Raw genomic sequence first — 6,000 nt, 5'->3', positions numbered from 1 at the left:
CGGAGGAGGTAAATCAAGGGTAGCTACTAGCCATTAGTGCAAATGGCCAAGACATGGGGGAGGTTATGCTCGGTCACGCCGAGTTTCGACCCCAAGACCTCATGTGGCAACACCCCATGTCTTAACCATCGCACCGCCCCGAGGGGACGATTGATACTTAGTTCATGAGTCAATACAACATCGTCCCCTCGGGGCGGTGCAATGGTTAAGACATTGGGTGTTGTCACATAAGGTCTTGAGGTCGAAACTCGGCGTGACCGAGCATAACCTCCCCCATGTCTTGGCCATTTGCACTAATGGCTAGTAGCCACCCGTGATTTACCTCCTCCGTGTTGGTCTAGGGAATGGTTAGCGGAGGTGCTGGGGGCGAGCGAATTACCTTTTACCACATGAGTCAATACAACATCATATTAATTGAACAAAACCTATGTAACAAAAATTGGAATTTACAACCAACTGCATAACCTCATCTAATTCCATCTAAGCCACATATAGGGAAAGATGTATTGGTTCACACAAAGATAGTCTTTCACTGAAATTTTTTGACAAGTGTAATTTTATCCATACAAATGTGATTAACAAGGAATTCGTGCAAAGTAGTATGAACTGAATGAAAAGGATGTGCAATAATTTAGATAAGGAGATAACATTTCGGATCTTTTGGAGAAGCTGGAGAGGAAAAAGGGGGTCATTTCTATCGCTTATAATAGTCAAGTGGAGAAAAAAAAACTGAGACGGAAGCTTATTCTCTGGTTGGTTCTTCAAAGTGGGGTGAAAATAATTCCATGGCAACTTTGCAGGAAGCTTCTTGATTTATAATCTTCCGGTTCAATCAAAGGTTATTCTAGCTTCAATAAGAAGGAAATCAATATTTTTTTCCTAGAAAAATAATGAAACAAAGAACTAACGTGATACAAATTAATAAACAGTTTTGGAGTTGGGATCCACAACACTTGGATGTTTTGAATTCGTTGTATCCTAGTATAACATGTCTATAGTCTTTTTAAACTTTTCTTCCTCGCGTCTATCTTCTTCTTGTCTACATGAACTTTCACAGAACTTGCTTGCTTCTTATGAGTTGCAGAGGCTCCGAAGATAGGTTCTGCTACAGAGGTGATGTTAACCTCTCATAGCGGCCAGCACAGCCACCAGCATGCGGCTAGCGGTCGGAACACCCATCGGCATGCGGCCGGCGGCCGACATAACCACCAGCCGTGTGCTAGTGACTGACGGAGAGGAGAAAAATGGAGAGAAGAGGAGAGAACTTATCCGAAGATCGCCGGAGATGAGAGATCACCCCGGAATCGCTGAAGAGGAGAAAACCGAGAGCGGGCGAGGAGAAGGACCAGAGCCCTAATTTTATTTTCGGGATTACCGATTACCGACGGAAATTAGATTCCGTCGGTAATCTTGATTATTTTTTACAGTATATTTATTTGGAGATTACCGACGAAATCTAATTCCCGTCCATAATCTCTAACGGAAATTATATTCCATCAGATATTATCGACAGAAATTATATACCGTCGGTAATCCTAATTATTTTTTGTAGTGTAATTTTATTTCAAGATTACCGACGGAAATTAGATTTCGTTGGAGATGAGTAACCCTGTTATTTTTCCCAATAATAAATAGTTTCCATCATTTTATCGATGAAAATTTAATTCCATCGGAATATATTACTGACGGAATTAAATGTCCGTCGACGGAATTAAATTTTCATAAAAAAATGATGGAAACTATTTAAATAATAGGATTACAGACGGAATCTAATTTTCGTCGGAAATTACCGACGGAATAATATTCCGTCGGTATATTATGTCGATAAACTGATTTTTTTTTATAGTGATATAAAGTGCTCTTTCCCTTTTTTGGATCTCCGACATTGATTCCTCTTTTACCTTATGTTGTACAAGATAATTTTTTAAAATGTGACGCTTATGTTTATAATGTCATCTTTTGTTGCACAATTGAAGTAAATTATATGAAATTTATAATTTAAATCACAATCCATACATCTAATCTGCTCCATTAGTTGTTAGCCCAATTGATAGTTGTATGCAAGGATCCGATGTGCAAGAAGGGGTGAATAACATTTATTTTATTTTCTCTTCGTGTGTCGTTCTTGTCTACCAATAGAATAAATAAATAACACAAACAAGACAAAGTAGAACGCACACACCAATTTTAACGTGGTTCGTAACCCCCTTAAGTCTCTACTCCACGACTATTCCTTGAAGATAAGCATTATTACTTTTCTTCTTTCCAAATACATTTTGGTGGTAGAGAAACCGCTTACAAATTGATCAAACATACAAACACAATAATAATAAAATAAGACTTATAAATAAACAAGCAAAGAGTTATTGATCGCCTTAGAAAGTCCTAAATGTGATTGTACCAGTCCTTGTATTTCTTAGATCACCCAAATAGAACTATAAGAGCACAGAATACGAGTATGAGATCAATTGATTTTTAATTATGAACCTCGAGCCCCCTTCCCTTTTTTATAGCACTCTTTCAAGCTGCTAACATGGCACCTATCGATCGCTTGGAAGCCTTCTAATAACCTAGACTGTTGCTGACTCAACTGTCGATCTGATCCTTGTGAACTTCAGATCTTGTTGACTTAGCTAGTAACTTTCATTTGCCTGGATCATCTATGATCATCTAGATCTTGGTCAACTGCTATTCATTGATCGCCTCGCTCAGATCTTGGATGTGATCTAGTTGGAACTTTCTGAGTGCTTAGATCAATTTCGATCACATGAACCTTTGGGTCGGTCGAACCACTTTCAATCGACCAAATCCTTGGAGTTCGTTCTATCAACTCTAGCTTTTTGGAACATAGAGCACAAACAACATACAGGATACGTTATCTAGTATCTAGTCTACTTTATCTACTTAGCTTTCTCATTATAGGATATGTTATCTAGTATCTAGTCTACTTTATCTACTTATAGCTTTCTCACTTGCTTGGAGTTCACTTCTCTAAGACTTTCTTCTTATTTGGAGTTCACTTCTCTAAGACTTCTCACTACTTAGGGTTCACTCCCCTAGGATTTTCATTTTGCTAATTTTTTAGTTCCCTTGACTTGCTTGGACTTTTCTCTCGCTAGACATCTAGTCGACTTTCCCTTGCCTAAGCCACCATTGACCTATCAAGACATTTCACTTGCCTATGTCATTCTTGACATGTTAGGATTTCTTAGTCTTGCTTAAGTTAACCTTGACTTGTAAGAACTTCTACCTAATCACCAAGCACCGGTCACCCTTGATCTACTTAGACTTTTCCTTTGTCAACCTTGGCCTGACTTAAACATATTATCAAATATAAACCTTAGAGGATAATTGTACCAACATTAAGGAGACATTGTTGTGGAATAACATTTGTATCGTGAGAACTAATCAACTGATGAAGATGAAACAATCAACTACTAGGTGGTAGATAGAATTATAGTAAGATTTTGAAGACTATAAATGGAGGACTTCATGGTGGCTTCAAGGCAAGTAAAATAGGGTTGGTAAAACAGTATTAGAGTCTTGTATTTCCTTATTTTATTTCTCCTTGTATTCCTTATGTAATCCTGAGCTTATAAGAGGTTTTCCACCTTTGGTAGTTGACTAAGAAGGAGAAAGTTAGTGGTGTTTTTCAACAGTGGTCTATCAATGAATCATAAGGTTGTCAAACCACATTAAACAAACATGTTAGTGATTCTTGTAAGTGTGATTCTTTTATGTTTTCATTTCTTCTAAGCTAATTGTTTGTAACTTTGCTAGCTCGATAGAAAGAGTAGATAAAAGCACATTTATTAATGTATGATCACTATTCATCCCCTCTGCCTTATTCATCCAATCCCCAACAGATTGTTAGTGCAATTTGTTGGTGCGGGAAGCATCCGACGATCGAATCTGAGTTTTGATAATGACAAAGGGTTCAAAGTTAAGGTTATTTGTGGCCTAACATGTTTGAATGAGTTTGCAGGAAAGTCCTAAGTGTACTTAGGTAAAAGTCCTAACTGTGATTAGGCAAGTGAAAAATCCTAGGGGTGGTAACCCTAGGTCCTAGGGGGTGGTAATCCTAGGCAGAAAGTCTTGACGGGTCGAGGGCTTCGGGGAAAAACCCTAGAGTCGAGAACTCTAGGTGGAAAGTCATGGTGTTGCAAATCGGGTGGAAGACTGGACGGGTCATGGAGCGAACGTCCAGCAGAAAGTTCTGGAGCCTCGGACACTGAGCAAAAGTCCAATCGATCTGGATGACCGGTCTGGCAATAGGTAAACTCTCCTGAGTGGAGTAGGTGAGGATGCGTTCTCCGGTGAGGGAACAGTAGGCGTCAGTTTGACCTAGGATTTTCGGATGGAAATTCGAAGTCAGAACCGGACAGTCCAGTGACTGGCAAATATTTATCTTAATCTTATTTTATTATGTTTAACTCTATTTTGCAGGATATGTTTTGTATTTTGGACTAACATGTCTTACAAGGAGTGAAAAAGTCTTAAAGCCTCGGATGAACAGTACCCGAGGCGCCCTCCATAGAGCTTGGAGGCGCCTCGGGTGCAATGCTTGAAGACTCCACCCAGCAAAGCAAGAGGAGCCCTCCATGGAGCTGGAGGCACCCTGGATGCTGGGTAGAGGGCGCCCTCTATGGCTTGGAGACACCCTCGGGCAAATAGGTTGTGGGCGAATCGGAGCTTATCCATGCTGCGAATCCGACGGTGTTGGAGGCGCCCTCCATGTTGTTGAGGGCTCCCTCAATGGGCTATATAAGCATGTCTCGAGCAGTAGCAAAGAACAACTCGAAATCGCAATCCGTCTTCCGTGTGTTGCTTAGAGAACAATCCGATAAAGCTGCTACACAACTCCGACGACCAGAAGCTTCAAGTTTACTAATTCCTTGTTTATTGATATAAGTTTTTCATTTATATTGTACTTCAAATTATAACTTCTGAATTAATAGTGATTACTCGAAGTAAACGCTCAACGAGAGTGGGCCTTGGAGTAGGAGTCGCCACAGGCTCCGAACCAAGTAAAACCCTTGGTGTTAGCGACTGTTTTTCATTTACTTCTATTCCGCTGCATATTTCTGAAATGAACGTGAAAGCCATGAGCGCTATTCCCCCCCCCCCCCCCCTAGCGCTTTCGATCCAACACAATCAACATCTATGGTGATTGAAAACAATCATAGGCATGGGCAAAGAATTTAAGTAGGTTGCCTTTTGTTTTGATGTGTATTTGAGTCTGGTAGGACTTGGAGGAATACACATGGAGATGACTTGGTGCGGCCAAGGTTGATGGATATCCAATGGCTTAAGGTCTATGAAGATCTATGAAGGATTACATGGAGCATTGATAACTAACGATTTGACGCATTATTTTGACTTGTATACTTGGCGTTTTATTCCTCTTGTATGCTTAAATGTTGATTCATATAGTATTTTATGTGCCAGGGTTAATTTAGAGCTTCATTTTTATTTCTCTACATTTATGACATTATTTTTCAAAATATGAATGTGATTTTGTAGAGAATCAAAAGAGAGCATCGATCAGGATCAAAAGAGGAGCTCGGAGCACATCATAGTAGGTAACACGGCATGGTCGTGTCCCACCCTGAAGCCAGATTGGAGGCCACCTCAATAGCCAACATGGCCTGGTCGTGCCCCCTAGCGTAGCCATGTCGCATGTGGCTAGATCACTTGATATAAAAGCCACACTTGAGATTAGCGCAAAGAGAGTCATCTTCTTCCTTCTCCTTCTTCCTTCTCCTTCTCCACCTCCATCCGATCCCAATCCCTTAACCTGGTTGGGAAGAGGCACTTTCATCTCCATCTCCAATGGCTACCTTCATCCACAAGCTCTCATCCCGATTGGGAGAGGCTATCATCCACCTCACCCCAGTTGTGAAGGCTCGCGCAAGGAAACGCACACTTGGGGAAGAGAAGAGGGTGTGATCGTCTTCCACCTTAACTTCTACAAGTCCATCTTCAACATCATCAAACCCT

The 6,000-nt window shown here is 40.6% G+C and overlaps 1 long non-coding RNA gene across 1 annotated transcript; it reads left to right on the top strand.

Annotated features, from left to right (window-relative positions):
- The first annotated feature begins 744 nt into the window (after positions 1-744).
- Positions 745-1,230, top strand: LOC122004084. The gene is made up of 2 exons (XR_006118212.1): positions 745-838; positions 1,085-1,230. It is a non-coding gene; the product is annotated as an uncharacterized LOC122004084 (long non-coding RNA).
- Positions 1,231-6,000: the final 4,770 nt, after the last annotated feature.

The sequence above is a fragment of the Zingiber officinale genome, chromosome 7B (assembly GCF_018446385.1).
Source record: "Zingiber officinale cultivar Zhangliang chromosome 7B, Zo_v1.1, whole genome shotgun sequence".
NCBI lineage: Eukaryota > Viridiplantae > Streptophyta > Magnoliopsida > Zingiberales > Zingiberaceae > Zingiber > Zingiber officinale.
Note: the sequence above shows the minus strand (reverse complement) of the source record. Positions and strands in the feature narration are given on the sequence as shown.